The sequence below is a fragment of the Barbus barbus genome (genome assembly GCF_936440315.1).
Source record: "Barbus barbus genome assembly, chromosome: 27".
Lineage (NCBI taxonomy): Eukaryota > Metazoa > Chordata > Actinopteri > Cypriniformes > Cyprinidae > Barbus > Barbus barbus.
The window spans coordinates 2,470,714-2,490,962 of NC_136755.1; the positions used below are offsets into that span (position 1 = coordinate 2,470,714).

General features: G+C 38.0%; 1 protein-coding gene across 2 annotated transcripts in view; it reads left to right on the forward strand.

Moving 5' to 3' along the window:
• LOC306847265 (thyroid hormone receptor beta) overlaps positions 1 to 20,249 on the forward strand; it is a 187,605-nt gene that overhangs the window by 85,659 nt on the left and 81,697 nt on the right. For both annotated transcript variants that reach the window (XM_079381112.1, XM_079381113.1), the window contains exon 2: positions 10,667 to 10,733. The gene's annotated coding sequence lies outside the window, so the exon portion shown is untranslated. The remainder of the gene's footprint in view (positions 1 to 10,666; positions 10,734 to 20,249) is intronic.

Below are 20,249 nucleotides of genomic sequence, written 5' to 3' on the forward strand. Positions count from 1 at the left end.
TAAACCCGCCTGTTATGAGACCAGAGACTATGAATGCACCCCATGACTGCCATGTCAACTCTGTCACTGCCATAGAGACTAGTTATGAACTATCATTCTGTCCAGTTTCAGTCAGCGAGCCCACTGAGTTTGTGTTCCCTGCCATGGTCCTTGAGACTGTGAATGCTCTGCCTGTGTTGTCTGTCTCTTGTGTCTCAGTTTTCCCTAGGTTCCAATCTCTGCCGTGGTGCTCTCTTGCCCGGTCTGCTCCGCTGTGGAGGACGGCTGTCTCGTTCTGGTGGTTGTCTTCTCCGCCGTGGCGGTCTGCTGCCCAGGTCTGGTGGTCATCTGCTCCGCCCTGGTGGGCTCCTGCTCTGTCTCCTTTGCACTGGTGGACTCCTGCTCTGTTCGCTCCGCCGTGGAGGACGGCTGTCTGGCTCTGGTGGTCTTCTGCTCCGCCGTGGCGGTCTTCTGCTCAGGTCTGGTGGTCTTCAGCTCCGCCGTGGAGGTCTCCCGCCCTGTCTCCTCTGCACTGGTGTGCTCCAGTCCCGTCTGCTCCGCCCTGGTGGGCTCCAGTTCCGTCCGCTCCACCCTGGTGAGCTTCTGCTCTGCCCTGGTGGGCTCCCGTGCCATCTGCTCCGCCCTGGTGGGCTCCTTTGTCGTCTTCTTCGCCCTGGTGGGCTCCTGGGCCATCTGCTCCGCCCTGGTGGGCTCCTGTTCCATCTGCCCCGCCCTGGTGGGCCTCTGCTCTGTCGGCTCTGTCCTGGCCTCTGGCTCTGCCCTGGTTTCCTGCCCTGCCGGCTCTGCCTCTATCCCCGGCCACTCCACTTCCGCGGAGACCTGGCCCTACATCCCTCCCCCTGTTCCGCCTCCGCTCCACTGCCCTCCTTGATTGTATAGAAGCGTCTGGAAGCCGCTCCTTGGGGGGGGGGGGGGGCAGTCCATTGTCGTCAGTGCAGTCCATTGCACTGACGACACACACACAGCTGATTACACTAATCACACTCACAGCTGAGAACTATCACTCAATCACACACGCTTTATAAGCCTTGGACTTCCTCTCTGTCACTGCCGAGTATTGTTTAGCATTTGTCAGTCTCTGTCGATAGCTACTCTACCAAGCCATTCCTAGTCTTGCCTAGCCTGTTTTCCTGTGTTTTGATTCCTGCCCACGTCTCCTGGATTAACCCCTTTGCCTTGCCGTTTGGACTCTGTTTGCCCCTCGTTTGGATTTTTGCTTGTGTACCTGGATTATCTCTCTGCCTCACCCTATTGGATATTGTTGACCGATCGTCGACCCACGCTTGCCCTAGGATTACTGTGTGTCTTGCCCATGCCATACTTGTCTGCCGTCGCTTGACCCTGCCTGTGACTGTTGACTGTTTATAAATGCATATGCATTGCATATGGATCCGCACGTCTCACGTCTTGTTCGCCCCGTAACAATATCGCCCACCCCTATCTGCCATTATTCACCTCTAGATCATCCCAAACTTGTATGCATTTCGCATTCCGTGGAATGTAAAAGAAGATATTTGAAAAAAATCAAAAATGGACAAAAATACAATGGAAGTAAATGGGAACCAAAACTATGGTCTTCAAAATATATTTTGTGTGCCTCAGCAGAAAGAAATGCTTACATGTTTGGAATAAATTTAAATTTTTAGGGGAGTATTTTAAGGAAACCTGTGTCTAGCATAAATGAGTGTTAAGACTTGCAGACTCATATTCATAGATTTATAGTTTGTTTGTTGAGAGATAAAATGTCAAGCACTGAGCACTGGCTAGACGAGGTCAGTGAAAACACAGACGGCTGGCCCGTGACCCCTGCTGCCTGCTCATCTCGCTCTCACTCTCGTGGACAGATCGCCTCGCTTTTAATCCCAGAGGCTTCTTTTTTTAGTGACCTTGCACTGAAAAGCATTTTTTTTTTTTTTATCTATCTGCATTAGTTGTTTTTGGTCTCTGAATGCAGTACTGTTGATAAAAGGCTCCAGTTAATACAAAATAGTTCAACCATGTGCCTCTTCTAATTAAATCAGACTAAATTCCACTCAGTATGTGACAGACCCTTCACGACCGAGAGCTGTCGATTCAATAACCATGAAATAGTGTTTACTTAGATTCACTTATCATTGTAAGTCAAGGATCAGTGCATGCTTATAAATTCAAAGGCCTCTTTTGCAGTGAGAAGTTTTGTGCAAAAACGTTTTTCTATGTATTACACACATAAGTAAGAATGATTGGTGTATTTTCTTACAACCCACGATGCTTTAAGTACTACACTACATAATCAGCTGGGTGCAATTAAGGGTTGCACAACTAATTTATGCTAATTGTTTACTTGTCAATTGTTACTTGAGTGCTTGCGGTTTCTTATCCTTTGTGTCAACAGGTGTTTATTTAAATGATTGCCCAATGTTTGCAACAATTACATCTCTTACATGCATTGTAAAAACAACAACTGCATTATTAACATCTGCTTTGACATTTGACAAAAATATGTGAATAGACCTTCACTCGACCGGTTCAAAATAGTTTGAAAATGGTTTGTAGTGTGTTTGCTTCCATTGTCCTCCTGACACATGCTGTCTTTAGTCGCAGTCATGGCTCGCTGGTTTGCTTAAATTAAAACAAGCGTGTCAACACGACGAGGATGCGTGCATCATTTTAAACATTTGTGGAAAAGCATGTCTGACTCGAGAAACTGTCTCTTTTCTTAGAAGTATTCAGCAGGTGCTCATACTCTCTGAGTTTCTTTTTTTTTTTTTGCATCATGGGAGTAAATGGTGTCATTTGAAGCACCTCAGAGTACTGTGTAAATGATTTCACATATGAATGTGGTAATCATTGAATACTGTAATGCCTGTTCTGGATAATCCAGTGAATATACATATAAGGTCAAGTCACTTTTATTAACTGTATATAGCGCTTTATAGAATACAGATTGTATCAAAGCCTCTTTACAGTGTTAAACAGGAAAAAAGTTATGTTGATAATGCAAGAAAACAATGCAATGGATGTGTGCAAGATACTTCATCTCAAATAATTAATTTATTTTATTCAATTTATTTTATTATTTAACTTGGACACAAACTAAAAAGTGGTTACTCTTTATTTTAAGGTGTCCTTGTTACACTGTAATTATATACATTTAAGTACTGAGTAATATTAATTAGTTACATGTACTTACTATATGGTTAGGGTTAGGTTTTTACAATTACTCGCATGTAATTATGCATAATATATTGTTATTATAATAGTAAGTACATGTAGTGTGTAACAAGGACACCGTAAAATAAAGTTTTACCGAAGAAGTATATTAGCTTCACATCACGAAACACAAGAGCTGATATTATAAAACAGATCTTATTGGATAAGCTATGTTTGAAGTCATTAAATATCTAAAATATCATAACATATGTATGCCTTACCTGGCAAGTTATGACTCTGCTGTGTAGTAATTAGGTGTCTGCTTGTTTTTTTTTCTTCTCTAATCTTGTTCGGGACACATTCTGCTCTGAACTGTTTGTTGTTGTTGCTCTCACATTTAACATTTAACGCAATGCAGTCCTGTCCACTGACGTGCAGCCACAGTATTTTTAGTATGTGCCATGTGAAAATATCCATGTAGAAAATAAAGGAATCTAAATTAAAAAAACTACTTTTTCAAGTTAGAATGATGTCAAGTCTTTGTTGTGGGGCAGAAATGGATATTTCTTGTGTTGTTGCATGCGGTTTGAATGCAGAAACCCTCATTAGGCATCATCAGTCCCTCAGCACGCTGCAGTTGTGTGTTTGTGTTTGTTGAAGTACTCATGCTGTGGGTGGATGAGCAGCAGGGGAAGGTCATGGCTTTATTGTGCTGTTATTCACCACTCTAGCACTGTGTGAAATACACCAATGTTTCTGTCCATAACCTTGTTATTGGCATTTTCTTGGCTGCTGAATGTTTAGAAATACCCAGAGATTTGTTTCTCCCTTGTACACTTTCTGAGGTGTGTGTGTACTTCAAACTGTGTTGGGTTGTATCAGGCAGTGTTATATGACCTTTATTGACTCTGTCTGTCTTCCCTAAAAGACCACATACAGTTTTACTATATAGCAAGTTTTACTTTTAGACCATGTTGTTGCACTGTGGGAATAAATATGTAGTTGAGACGTGGAACTATGTGCAGCTTTTGTAGAAGTAAGATGATAATCCAAGGAGATCAGCCAAAGGAAACAGCTTAATAACACTAAAACAATAACAGATAAAGGATGAATTGAAACACAGGGCTTTAAATACACAAAGCAAATGAGCAACTAAACAAGACTAAACTAAAGACTAAAGACTAGAATATCTTCCTTTGTGTTCAGCAGAACAAAGACATTCATACAGGTTTGGAACTACTTGAGGGTGAGTAAATGATGACTGAATTTTCATTTTTGGGTAAACTATCCCTTTAATAAGACACAGGTCCAAACATTGGACTGAGATAAGTAAAGAAAAGTGAAATAGAAGAACGTATTGTGCATAATGCCTGTGTGATGTTTGATTTACATCAGACATTCAGGGAGCGTAAAGCATGCACAAACTAGCCAACTCTTTGACTGTCAGTTTCTTTGAAAAGTCTGTACTTCTGAGAATGAAATGACTTTTCTGGGCCTTTTGGAAAAAGCTCTCCACAGACTTCAGTGATGTTTTATATTCAGAATCAATTTGGTCAAATGCTTGTCATTTTAAGATTATACTGTAACAATATGAATGTTATACAGCACATCTTAGTATAAATATTTACTAAATGCACTGTTTCAGCTGAGGGATGAGGGATGCACACACTGTATACCAGAGACGTGCATGGCAAGTTCAAGTATTAAGACTCATATATTGCAGTGAAAAATACATTTTTGTGTTTTCTGCTTTTGAACTAGAACATTTGGCATAAATGAAATTCAATATACAATCCATCAGTTGGCATCAGTTTTTATTTTATTTATTTTTTCCCCACCATTTGTGAAGGCTATGTAACACTGCCGCTGTTAAAAGCTTTGAGAGTTTGAAGATTGTGTGTGTGTGTGTGTGTGTGTATCGATTTATATAAAATTCATTCAACTCATATATATGTAACTGAGTCACCATGGAAACTACAGAGCCAAGACACAGATCTAGATATAAAAGTCCTAATATCTCTTGATATTGAGCTTGCAGTATTTACTTACTGCATGTGAAAGAGATGGGGGAATTGTTGCAAGCCAGATTTGAACCTGCATCTCCAATCATGAAGCACTATGGCGTCAGATACGTTTGTACTAGCTGACATCTGTTTTAGCTTTAATATTTGTTTTGCTTGGTGAATATATTTGTATGGAATTCGGAAAGGCGTTACTCAACCTAAGGGTAAACTTTTGAGTTTGGTGGATTATTCTTTCAACGCTGTCTTAATAAGATTGCATTAGACAGCATACATTTCCTTGTGTGCTTGTCTTCCCTCAGTCTCTCCTTTCACAAAAACAGCCCATTAGTCAAGCCATTACATGTGATTAGGAGTCTTTAGGGTAAACACATTGCATCAACAAATAGCTGTTTTTCCTCGTTTATTTTCTACTGCTTTCATGCTTTCATATTTCTGCTCATAAAAATGCATGCTATTTTTTATTTCCTACTGTCCTGGATGATCTATTTCATTACATACACTCCACAAGACAAAATAACTGAATTTATAAAAAATAACCCTATTCAAAAGTTTACATACCATTGCCTTGTAATGTTGTGTCATTACCTGAATGATCCATGACTGTTTTTATGTTTTGTGATTGTTGTGCATGAGTTTCTTGTTTGTCCTCCTGAGCAGTTTAACTTTAACAGAAAAATCCTCCAACTTCTGCACATTCTTTGGTATTCCAGCATCTGCGTATTTGAGCCCTTTCCAACAGTGACCTCTTGATTTTGAGATCCATCATTACACTGAGGACAATTGAGGGACTTATTACAAAAGGTTAAAACATTTTTTGATGCAACAATGCATTAAGAGCTGGAGGCTTATTATTATTATTATGTAGCTTTTGAAGAGCAGTGCTAAATGAAAAAAAAAATATGATGCTTAAAGAAAATAAGAAACATAGAAAGTTGTCAGACATGCAGAAGAAACCAGAAAAGAATGTCCAGGACCTGGAGAACTTATGAACAACTATCAGGTTTGCATTATTGACACACTATTTTCCTATTTAACACTGTAAAGCTGCTTTGACACAATCTGTATTGTTAAAAGCGCTATATAAATAAAGGTGACTTGACAAAACATGAAAACAGTTGTTTTATCCAGGTAATGGCACACAGTCTTAAAGGAGACCTATTATGTCCCTATTTACACTATGTATTGTAGGTCTCAGATGTCCCCAGAATGTGTCTGTGAAGTTTCAGCTCAAAATACCGCACAGATAATTTATCATATCAGTTTGAAATGCCTATTTTGAGTTGAAGCAGAAACAGGCTGTTTTTGTGCATCTCTCTTTAAATGCAAATGAGCTACTGATCTCCGCCCCCTTTTCCAGAATAGGGCTGTGCTTTTACAGTTCGTACCTCAGATACTCTGCTAAGAAAACATCTGTTTGATTTTGCTTATCATGTCTATCCCGCTGAAATCATGGGTTTTAAACCATATCAGTTTAAACTTCTGATATACTGCTTTCTGAGCGCACACATCTGAAACACACGCACAGAAAACACTCTTTCATGTATGATTGCACTTAAACGGTCAAATACACACAAGTTTGTTAAAAACACACGAGTTACAAAAACTGTTGATTATGTCTGAAGGCAAACAGCTGGGAAAGAAATGACATGTTTATAATAGATCTGTGTGGCAGCAGCGTAATATACAGTAAATAAATCAACAAGTCCCCTGCTCTCTTGTCTCCTCTGAGGCTGGGAATCTAAATGGTGTTCTGTCGTCGTCTGTGCAGCCAAAGACAGAACAGTTAGCATGCTTTGCTCATTCGAACTGGCGTTGCATGGCGTTAGAACTGCTACACCTTTGTCACTTGTGAAAACACAATGGCGGCGCCGTGGGTTAAAACCCGCAGATTAAGGGGCAGTAATATTATAATAAGATCCCCTCTCTACATCACGAGGGGAGCGAAATCTGACGCGCTCATTTTTTCACAAGCTAGCAGAGAAAGGCTTACCAAAAAAATATTTACTGGGTTATTTTTCGCATTTTCTGGGTTGCTATCTAGGGAACCCAATTATAGAATTAAACATGGAAAAAGTCAGATTTTCATTATATGTCACCTTTAAGAGGTTTGTAAACTTTTGAGTGGGGTCATGTTTAATAAATTCAGTTATATGCTTTTTTTGATCCCTCTTTATTTATAAAAATTATTTACATTTTGCATATTCTACAAGGGGTATATAAACTTAGAACCAGTTTTGGGCATTACAAGTAACAGGAGTTACTGTACGTAATCAGATTTTTAAAAAACATGTTTTAAGTAATTAGTAAAGTAATGCATTACTTTTAAATTTACAAGAAAATATCTGAGTTACTTCTTCAAATAAGCAATGCAAGTTACTTTGTTTTCCCATTTACCGACTGACAGCTCTCCTGTCCTGTGTTGAGAGAAATCGGGAGTAAGTGTGACACTTCCTTCAGCTTATTAATTTCACTGTTGCCAAAAATATAACTTTTGGGTTTTTTGTTATTAAAAATAAATAAGCAAAACCAGCTCAGGTGGGAAAAGGAATGCAAAAGTAATATAATGCATTATTTTCCATCAAAAGTAATGCAATTAGTTACTTTTTTATGGAGTGACACAATATTGTAATGCATTACTTTAAAAGTAACTTTCTCCAACACTCCTCAGAACTAAAATTAAACATAAAAATTAGGCACACAAACATTCATGTGGTGAGTTCATTGAATCATCAAAACAATCTTAAATATATTATTAAAGCAATAATTAAACATTGAATAAGGAACAGAAAAAAAAAATCTAAAATAATTTCCTGCTGCAGATCTCAAATGATAGTTTTCATTATGATACAACTGCTGCATCACATTTGGTTACAACACATACAAGAACCAATGACGTTTCTCATCAACAATTTCAAACCTGGTGTGAGGCCTTTGCAGATTTAAATGGCATTTCAGAGCTTAGCTTATTTTCATTGTAAAAACTTCAACTTTTCTTTTAATGGGTGAACTTCCTTTATAAGCATGACTCCTAGTTGATAAATTTCTCAAACCCAAGCCATCTCCTCAAAGACCTTCTGAACAGTTTCTCTCACTTGAACGTGACTTGAGGCCAGATCACCCGAGGGGTTTGACTAGAACTGACTGAGGCATTTTGGAAAGGCTCTTGAAGGACATCCTCCTCTGATGTTTTGGGGAAGCAGTCTGGATTGTTCCATCTGGTGATCAGCAGAGGTCAAGCAGATGGTAATGCTCCTCAGGGGAGAGACGGGGCGGCGGGGAAACCCGCATCTGGAAGGCTGGTTTCCTGAAACCCTGCGCTCTGTCATGGACACATCCTGTTATACAAACATAGACTTACCGATAACTGTATACTGGAGGTTACATAATAGAGTTGTTATATATTTTTTTCGTTATACACTTTTTGTTTTTGGCAGTGTGTGAAAGTATCATAAGGGTGAAGTGTGTGCATGTGTGTCTTACTTTAATGTTTAGATTTAACTCCAGTTAAGCCACTTGTTGGTTGACCTTCAGAAAAGTGTAAACACTGGCTCTGCGGTACTTTCATTACATTTCTATGTATGTGATTGTGTGGTCCGATGTGTCAAGTTGGTGTAAGTTTAGGGTGGGATTCCATGTTTGTCTGAACCAAGGAGATGTACAGTACAACACTGAGAAAGCGCTATCCATTATACAGCGCCCTCCAAAAGTATTGGAACAGTGAGGCCAATGCCTTTATTTTTGCTGTAGACTGTAAACATTTGGGTTTGACATCAAAAGATGAATATGAGATGAGAGATTAACATTTCAGCTTTTATTTACAGGTATTTACATCTGGATCTGATACACAACTTAGAAGATAGCACCTTTTGTTTGAACCCACCCATTTTTCATGTTACCAAAAGTATTGGAACATGTGACTGACAGGTGTGTTTTGTTGCCCTGGTGTGTCCTATTGATTGATCATTCAAACAATAAATAGCACTGAATGTCTGCGTTCGGTTTCAGATCCGTGCAGACTGCATTTATAGTTAGTTAGACGTGTAACCAACATGAAAACCAGAGAGGTGTCTATGGGTGAAAATCCAGCAATTGTGAAGCTGAGAGAAGATGAAAAATCAATCAAACCATTGCACAAACACTGGCAATAGCAAGTACAACCATTTGGAATCTCCTGAGGAAGAAAGAAACCACTGGTGTACTAAGTAACACCTCAAACGGGCAGATCAAGAAAAACATCTGCAGTTGATGACAGAAACATTGTGACAGCTGTAAAGAAAGACCCTAAAACAACTGTTAGTGACATTAGCAACAACCTCCAGAGGGCAGGAGTGAAGGTATCACAATCTACTGTTCGCAGAAGACTTCATGAACAAAAGTACAGAGGCTACACCAGAAGATGCAAACCACTCATTAGCAAGAAGAATAGGAGACGAGCCTCAAAAATTCTGGGACAAGGTTTTATGGACTAATTTTATGGACCAAAGTGATGGAAAGGCTAAAGTTTGGAGAAAGAGAGGATCTGCTCATGATCCCAAACATGCAAGCTCATCTGAAACACAGTGTACACAGGTGTACATTATAGTACACATTACACAAGTAATGTAATGGCTTGGGCTTTCATCGCTTCTTCTGGGACAGGCTCATTAATCTTCATTAATGATGTAACACATGATGGCAGCAGCAAAATTAACTCAGAAGTCTACAGAAATATTTTGTCTGGCAATTTACAGAAAGATGCAACCAAACTGATTGGGAGATCCTTCATCATGCAGCAAGATAATGGCCCAAAACATAGTGCCAAAACAACAAAGGAGTTCATCAGGGGCAAGAAGTGGAAGGTTTTAGACTGGCCAAGTCAATCTCCACACTTAAACCCTGCAGGGTATGCATTTTACCTGCTAAAGAAGAGACTGAAGGAGTAACCCCCAAAACTGAAAGAGGCTGCGGTGAAAGCCTGGAAAAGCATCACAAAAGAAGAATGCAAAAGTTTGGTGATGTCAATGGGTCACAGGCTTGATGCAGTTATTGAAAGCAAAGGATTTGCAACTAAATATTAAGTCTTTTTCACTTTAATCTATGTTAATTCTATCTGTTCCAATACTTTTGGTAACATGAAAAATGGGTGGGTTCAAACAAAATGTGCTATCTTCTAAGTTGTGTATCAGATCCAGATGTAAATACCTGTAAATAAAAGCTGAAATGTTAATCTCTCATCTCATATTCATCTTTTGATGTCAAACCCAAATGTTTTCAGTCTACAGCAAAAATAAAGGAATTGGCCTCACTGTTCAAATACTTTTGGAGGGCACTGTATCTGTATTATCACTGGCGCTTGTCCAGCTGGTGCAGGACACAACAGAGGTCAAGAAAAAATGCATTTAAGGGACAAATTGTGCATAGGAAATGAGTGGTTGGTGTTAACCTTCTTGATTATTAATTTGTTGTTGATTTGTGTGTCTGGACAGATTGCTTAGCCATGTATTCTAATCACTCTCAACATTTCATTCTAGATTTTCATGTTGGGAGGGATTTGTGCAGCTCAGCCCTGGCAGGACTAAATGTTCCCACGTCTTTCTGGTAAGAACAGATTTAACACATTTATATAAAACTAAATGAAAGTTTTAATTTAGTCAAAAATCAAAATGAAAGATTTTTTTTATTATTCAACTAATTAATGTAATAATCAACACTCAGTGTTGTATACAAGAATTTAAATTGCACATAACACAATCCTTATATCAACTTTTCAATGATAGAATTGTTTTAACTATAATTCATTGTTGAAATATAAAAATTAAAACAGTAATTGAACTTGTTTTCAAGATTTATTCAAACATACTGTACATTACATAATGAAAACATCACTAACAGTTAACTTAAAATATAATAAATATGTAATATAGTTTGTATTTAGCAAAATATTCCTTTTACTAGCTATGGATATTGAATGACTTTCCTGAGGTAAATGAAACATTTCATGACGTATTTATTGTTTGCGTTATTAACGTCTTTCCATGGTTGAAAAACTGATTGAGTGATCACATGAAATGTAGCACAACTTCTATTACTTCTTTCAGTGTACCTTCTGATGTTCATTCATGCTCATTTCTTGCTACAACTAGAAAACGAAGAATAATTTGAAAGCTGTGACTTTGCTTCTTATGGAAAGTAACAAAGCACAAAGTGTATTGTGATTATTGAATTGCAGGAATGCAATAAATAATGTTTAGTGACTGTTCATGCATGAAACAAAAACACAGTAGACTAAAAGGTCTTGGTTCATCAAAATTAAGATAAAAAACGAGAAATCAATATTGTCAACCCAGCCCTAGTGTTCACATAGCTGGCATATTTGCCTGTTGTTGTTTATCCATGTTGTGTGCGTTTATGAAAGGGATGCCGACAGTCAAAACAAACCATTAGAGAAGCACTAATGAAATGTCAGCATTACGGTCAATGATTTTCACGTTCCAACATTCAAATTTAAGATTTGTGTCTGTAAAGACTTGTGATAAGAGCAAATGTCAAAAGCTTGACTGCAAACAGTTTAACAGCAGCTGGACTGGACCTTAAACGTGTTTTATTAACCAGGTTTCCATCCAATGATTTTTTTGCGAAAAAATATTTAGCGCTTTAAAATATTTACGATATAGCTGATGGAAATGCCAATTATCGATTAAATTTCTCATATGTCGACAAAATCTTTTTTCGTTTAACTTTAGCGCATAAATTCCATATCGATACTTCAAATGTCGCAAAAATTAGTTTGGAAACAATTTTTGTCGAGAAAAGGGGCTTTAACACAAATAAATGTGGTGTCACATGACAGAATTAGCCTATAGGCAGCATCTGTGTTCATGGTGTTGCTCATGTTAAAGCACCGTTTTCCTGTAGTTCAAAAGCGCATTAAATCATATTCATATTATTAAATTGTATCTAAAATTATTTTATACATGGTAAGAAAAAGACGAGTTACCTCTCAAACATACTTATCTTAGTTTGGTGTTAGTAGGCTAGCCTACGTTTACATTACTATTATTTATTTTTTTACAGTGCACTGTTCAGTTTAAATAGCCTGTAGTCCGTGCCTTTCAGCTTGACCACCATAACCCCGTGATATTATGCCAAGCACATTTTGTTTTACATTAACGTGAAGTACAAAAGTTAAAATTAATTTGTTTTGGCTTCTTAGCTTCTTATATTTTTATTCTTGTTTTGTTCTGAGTTCTTTCTACCGATAAATTTGTTGATGGAGTGAGAGGAAATAAAATATTTTTTTCATGTTTCTTCAATATTTTTGGCTGACTGTATTTTATTATGACATGAACAGGCTATGCTTAACTGTGCGTGAGGCGCCAGCACGACCGCTTGTGTGTTTTTTTTTTTTTTTTCCTTGTAAAAGTGGAAACAACTTGCACTATCATATAAGAGTAAGACATTATTCAAAACAATTCAAAATATTAATTTTATTTGTGTACATTCACAATAAAAAAACTAAACGTTATTTTGTGAAATAAAGGAAAACTGCCGCTTTCTCAAGAGTGCATCACAAAAATGAACCGAAATTCTGCATATAGGCTGCTAATTGTTGCTGTTTTTTTTCTTTTGTTTTGTTAATTCATTAATTATTTAGAAAAATATATTTTGCATATGGGCCTGTTTCTTTTATACTGTATATAATAGCTTCTGTTTTTCTCCGTTCACAGAAGCGCTGCAGTCACGTTCATGTTGTTTATGCTGCTTTTTGAGTGTATAAAATGAATCCCTGGAAAACAAATTTAGGTATTTGTAATGGGTCAAGCCCCCTATCAATTTAAATTTAATTTAATTGTAATTTAACATAATCTTGTCGGTTAACGGTTAATATGGCTTAACGACCGTTGGTTAGGAGAAATAAAATAACCGGAATGAACATTCATATTTCCTATAAACGTTAATCAGAAAAATTATAATAATACAACTGCAACTGTTTATGATCATTGCTTTATTATCAACAGTGGCCTATCTATCTAGTCTATAAAAAAGTTAAAAAAAAAAGAATAATAATTAATAAAACACTTAATAAAAATTATTTTATGTAGGCCAATACAATTTGATATAGGCTTTTTTTTGTTTGTTTCAAATGGATGAAGAACAGCTAGCCTAGCCTATAATTTACGCAAAAGGATAAATTATATATGGAAACAGCTCAAGGGCAACATTTTTTTGCGATACACCAAAACGTATGCGACAATTCGGTTTTTTAGGGATGACGTCATGACGCACACCATATTATCGGTAAAAGGCCAGTTGGATGGAAACAGGTTGTATTAAGCAAATTTCGCGAAGTTTTTTTTAATGCATATCTCTTGGTCGATAACAAAACAGCGAAATGTCTGGATGGAAACTTGATTATTGTAAACTTAAACAAAGAAAGCACAATTGCATGTGAAGTGGAAATAGAAAGCTGGCACACTGACAGCATTTCATATTTTGTGGAGAGTTTTTAGTATTTAAAATTTGAATGTTGCCTTTTTAATGTAAATATGATTTAGTTGTTGAACTCACTTTGAATACATTGTTCTTGAAAATGAAAATGGCCTAATTTCTAATTGAATTCATTGCACAATTAATCAAATGAATCACACACAATTTTGGGCTGAGAAATTACCCCCCAAAATAAGAGCCATTATTGTGTTAAATGAGAAAAGCATTGCATATGCCTTACAAACTGCTTTAGATAGGAATATTTTGATTTAACATTGAATTTATTTAAATAACTTTTAATGCAACAATGGTGCCATAACATTGTTTTCAGAAGCTGCATCTGAAGTGGCTTTTAGGTATATTAACACAGACTGTTCAAAGGTGGCATGAATACATTTACACCGCAATTAAAATTGCATAAATAATTCAGTGAGATTAATGAGTTTTAAATAAACAGTAATGACTTTTTTATGAATATTGAAATTATATTTTTTTAATTAAAAACCGCCAGTTGGTGACAGTAAGTTGCTTTCTTAATGAGTAAGTCATTCAGTCAACCAATTTGTTCAAATGAATCACTCAGAAATGAAGAGAGTAACTGTCTTTATGACACTGAATCGCTGGCTCACTTGATTTGTTCAGAATCGTGGATTCATTCAGTAACAAAACAGCTCTGTGTTGCTCAGAGGCACTCAGAGGTTCTACACCTTTGACTGGAACTATTTTAGTTGGTGAAATTGGTCAATGACAATACTGTGTCTGAAATGTAACACAATATTAAATTGTTTAAATCAATATCACATTTGCAATTGTGCAGATATTTGGGAAAAACAGCACTGTTTCACATGTGATATTGCTGTTGATGACTATTTCATATGATATAAACATAGGACAAAAACCCATATAGGGCCTTTTTTTATCGGGGTATATGATTCTAATGCTTTCTATATGCATTCTTATAGACTACATCATGCAGTCATTCATTGTCCTGCACCAATTTCGTCTGAAATTGCATGCAATGTAAGATGATGTACAAGTCTGGATGGAGCATCCAAAAATATCAAAAAGAGTTATACTGTATACTAATGCAGACTTATTCCACTCTTTTAAAACAATCCTGCACGCAGAAAGGCAGTTTTCACTCGGAAATGCACTTCTGTGACTGTGTTGTTTATATGTAATATATTCCACTGATTGGGTTTATTTTTCAAATTGGCAGACTCTCTTTTTTCACATAGGCAGCGTTTGTCCGCAGTGACATTAGAAACATGTAATATGATCAGGACAGAGCGGATATGCTAACCAAGTCAGGCGGTTTATTCTTTTATCAGACACATTCTTCTAATGAAAACACCATCTGCTGTCCTCGTTTACACCGCCGTTGCCATGTCAATGAGTCTATATTTAATAAAATCATTTCATTCTCGCTACCAAATTAACTAATAGCTTAGGTGTATCTGAACAGCTGATGGGATGCGCTGTGTTCCTACTCAAGAGTCAAGTGCTCTGTTTGAGGTCCTTTTGTTTCTGTAGAACAGTACTAACAAGAAAGTACCAATAATAAATACCATTATTTATTGTCACATATACAATGTCAACATATTCTTTAAACTAATTTGAAGTACAAAAAAAATTGGTGTAGGATTTACTTTTAAATAAATTTCACTCAGATATTGAAAGTAAATATCACAAATAATTACAAAGAAATGGCAAGTAGCACATGTGAAATTTTGAAGTAGAAAACACAGTATTTTATTGTCAAACATACTACAACAGGGTTCCTCAATAGGCAGGCCAGAGAGAAAATGGTTTAGCCCATGCTCATTTCAAATAATGCATCATGAAAATTCAAACGCAGCATCAGAAAGCGACATTAACTTACATCGTGTCTACATCGGACGCGAGCGGCGCTACACAACAAAATACAATGGATATTATAATCAGTTATGCTGTCTACACTGGATGCGGCACAGAGCAGCGCGACAAATCCCCGACAGAAAACTGCTGACTAGTTCTATTTATAATGTACTGACACAAAGTTCAAATGATTTGCAATGCTTTGTCGCGTCCAGTGTAGACACTATGTGACAGCAAAACATGGCAAGTGTAAAGTAAAGAAAAGTGGACATGGAAAATAGGGGATTCAAATGTGAATGGACTGAACAGTGTTGAGTGAGTGAAACCATCTTTGTTATGGATGTTGGTTCGCAGTGAGTTCACAGTTTTAACGTAGCCTAAAGCTGTGTCCTAAACCGCTCCCTATCCACTAAATAGTGCACTATATCGGGTGTCAGCCATTTTGTAGTGCTGTCCGAATTCTGAGTAAACAACTTAATTCCCTACATTCGTTCACTACTTTTTACCCACAATGCATTCTGATTTCGAGTGTACAACCGATGTAGGCCGTTTCTCAAACGGAAGGTTGCATCCTTCGAAGGTCGCATTTGTAGGCCACATACGTCATAAAGATCTTATTTTAGAATATTAGCAGTTATAAATTTGACCAGTATTCTTAGTTAACCTGTTAACGTTTACCAGAGCGACATCGCACTGAACACTCTTTGTTTGCATGTGTCATTGTTTTCTAATAGAATAAATGAAACAGGACAGTTAATCTTGACAAACTATATATCATTTTGAAGGTCTAAGCCTCAAGCATCGACGACAGATCGCTGTTGTTCGATGGAAAGCTTATAAGGAATGTATTTGCTACATTTGTGTAAGCAGTACACATCCAAACACGCAGAGTAAAAAAGCAGTACGTACCTTTATCATTGTAATAACGAGCCACAAACGCGTCCACTGCTGAAATCCCAGTTTAGTTAGAGATTTAAGGGTCCACAGAATAACATCCCAGCGAGCACTTTTAGTCCAGCGAAACAATAACGTTGTAATAAGGATGAATATTCCTTTGTTTACGTTTCATTTCTTCAGAGAGTTATTGTTCGCGTCCGTTATGTAATAAATTACGCTCAAAAACAGCGTCTTGGTAGTAAAAAAACAACATGGTGTTGTAGCATACAGTTTTACAAACAGAATGAGACCGTCCACGGAAAAAAAGTCTCAGAAAAGCGGAATATAGATTATTTGAATTTGGCGCTCCCTCCAGTCAGCCATGACGTGGGCTATGACACGCACGCTGTCATCTGAGCGGGGCGTAACTTAGCGATCTGCTTTATCCATAAAAAACTGTTTTTTTTTTTCTTCTACATTTTTTATATGTGTGTGTGTATTGTGTGGGGAATGTGGCCGTGTCTGCATGATTATAATATGTATGGACGGACATCAGACCAAAAGACCAAACAATCTTATCTCTTTCGGCTTCCCAAAACAACAGACAGCTTGGCAAGGTTGTTCTGGAATCTAACTCCCCGGATGAATACTGCAGAGAGACGCTCTTTCTTCCCTCCCCCCTCAACAAACACCTTGTGATTGTCGAGCGTTTGGGTTCCGGCCAAGGTCGTTTCCATGGCAATACAATCTGCGGACTGAGACAACTTGTCTGGAGTGCCAGCGTGGCGGATCTCTAGGCACACGAACTTACACATACACACATACAGATATTCACCTCCCTACCCCCATCCCACGCCTTCGTCGCTTCATCCCGTCAGTTGATAACGGGTCTGTGTTCGCGCTGTAATGGCTGCAGGCCGGATGGCTGTTTTCGTCTGAATTGGATTACTATGCAAGTTATGTTCCTGTGTTGACTGTGCTCTATGCTGAGGTTTTTGTCTGTTCTCACACTGCACTCTCGTTCAGGAGCGTAGTGTGAGGACTATTTTTTTCTCCTCTCTTTCCTCATGTTGTGCTGTATTCTCTTCTTTATTGCATTTCGTTGCCTTGTACCTACATGTGCAATGACAATAAATTGAATCCAATCCAATCCAATTCTTTTTCTATTTTTTTTTTCTTTTTTATTACTCAAATAATTATTTTTGTATTTTTTAGTGCTCAAATAAATCTGTCTATTATTTTATAGTTGAAAAACTATGCAGGAACATGTATAATGCCTAAAATAGCTTGTATAATTCTGCAATCCATTTGGTGGTTATTTTTCCTCAAACAGGGGGGTGGGGGGGACTATAAATAGTTTCAGAAAAAATATTGCAGGAATCTCAGGTTTTCATGGTATCTTCTTCACATTTGAAATATAAACTCATGAGACACATGGCTTTCATCCCATTACTTTTCTGGATTGCTCCAGGACTTATTTCATGTATTTGTATATGAAATAAAAAAAACATTCAGTGTGGAAAAATATTTTTCAAGGCACGTCAGTGTGTATAACTTTTTATCTTTTTGAACATTATCAACTCTGGATGATGGATAGTAAAGCCGAGAGTGTCTTCTTTCCAAAGATACCTAATTTGTTTGTGTAAGCACACTTTGTCACAAACTGTTACCATTTTAATTTAGGTAGGTTATTTTCACCTGCGAGGCCCACAATGGGGGCGAAGGTTAACAGGTTAAGTGTAAATTGTTGTAATATGCTCATGACTTGCGAATATAATGCTCAGTTAACTGAAATAAACCAGGACTGATGACGTATGCAGCCTGCAAATGCGACTTCCGGAGGATGCAGCCTTCCGTTTGAGAAATGGCCGTACACTCTCTGAAGCACTATTTCCCACAATCCAATGCAGAGAACCGATGAACTGGAAGAGAGAGCAGGAGTGAGCGAGTTTGAATGAGAGATGCCTTTTAAGTTACATAAATAATGATAATTTGGTGTATATTTAAAAATGTTCGTTGGTGGCTTATTCAACCTGATGTTAAATTAACGGTCGCCTGAGGGCGCTCTAAGGCCATTGTCATCTTATCTGTAAGCAAAACGCTGCTCGGGAGAGTTTCAAGATACTACAAACAATAAATACATAAAATTATGAACGTGTTAATGTGAGTTTCTTTTTGTTGACAGTATTTTAATAGTATTTGATGATTAAGAACATATAAGCATAACAAAACAAATTAATACAAAATCAATATGGAAAAGATACTTTTTATTGCATCGCGTCACATCTGTCCCAACACACATCTGTTGGGACACACAATGTTGCAGTTTCATCCCCCCAAAAAATCTAAGTAAAAATATTAATGCTGACAGATCTCATAATTGAATCTGCAATTAGGGAAAGTGGAGAGAAGAGATCCAGTCTGGAGATGACCAGGAACAGTTGATTTGCATGGCAGACATGGAGATCCAGATTTTTTGATTGTTCATTTGTTTTTAATATTCAACAGGCAAAAGTCTTCTATATCTAAATGCAAAAACGTTAATAGTAATAGTAATATAGTAATATTAATTTTATTTGTCACATACATAATTATACAGATTATAACCAGCAGTGACATGCAGGTATTATGAGGAAGAGATACAGCATGACATGAGGAAAGGGGGGAGAAAAAAAATTATTCACAGACTATGCTCCTTTGGGAGTACAGTGTGAGAACAGGAAAAACACCCCAGCAACAAAAAGCACATAGTCAATCAACAACATAGCCACACGACTACAACAGGGGAGTAATCCAGTTCCGGCAAGCAGCCATCCGGTCCTGCAGCCATTCTCGGCGCCGGTCGGACCCGCTTGTCAGGCTGGCGGTACAAAGCGGCGAAGGCGAGGGATCGGGGGTGGGGAGGTGAATGCATATCTGTGTATGTGCGTATGTGTGTGTGTATGTAGTTTTAGGCCTGGAGAGCCGCCACGCTGGCATTCAAATCAAGTTGTCTCAGTCCGCAGAATGTGATAGCGACACAGCACGTTGCTATGGAGACAGCCTTGATCAGGACCCAGACAGAGTCAACAATCCGCAGGTGTCTGTGGAAGGCGGGTGGAATGCAAGAGCGTCTCACTGCAGTGCTCTTCCCGGGATTGTTTTCCAACAACGACCTTGGCCGAGGTAGTGCTGGTGTGAGAGAGCCGAAAGAAGATAAGATTGTTTGGTCTTGGGGCGAGTAGCCGTATTCCAATTTTCACGGCAACTCTCTTTGTCCATTCTGGTCTCCAAATCCATCAATTTTTATTTTCAAATCCGAAAGCTTCTCCATGATGGTATCCGTATTGCGGTTAATAGTCTCAGTCTCAGTGCTGACCGCTCTGCCCACTGCTTCAATTATGACGGGCAGCCTTGTGAGGCTTTTGACAGCTGTACCCGTTTCCTGAATTTTTCGATAACCCAGGGCAAAGCCTAATCCAATCAGCAGAAGACCTGTTATCATGGTTCCGAATAGGTAGATATCTTCAATGTCCTCCACGGAAAGAGCCGCCAGACACACGACCCGGCCACCTTTCCCATGCGTCCATCGTATATCCAGCTACGAATGTCCCGCTGGGACAATCAGGTTCCCCCGAACCTAAACTTCTCGTTGAGAAGATGGTGTCAATTGCGTTGAGAGACCAGTTGATCAAATCCATAATTTTTCAGTTTGGAGAGCAGTGCAGAGAGAGTCTCTCAGGTATTAGACAATAGACGAGACGAGACGAGAGCAAAGCAGGGAAGGGAAGGTAAGGGGAGGAGAGGGAGAGAAAAATGTGACCGACTTTGTTGAGAGCCAAACAAGAAGATGTTCATAATTTCTTTGAATAAAACGGTCTACTGGGGGGATATATCTAAATATTTATCTTGTGA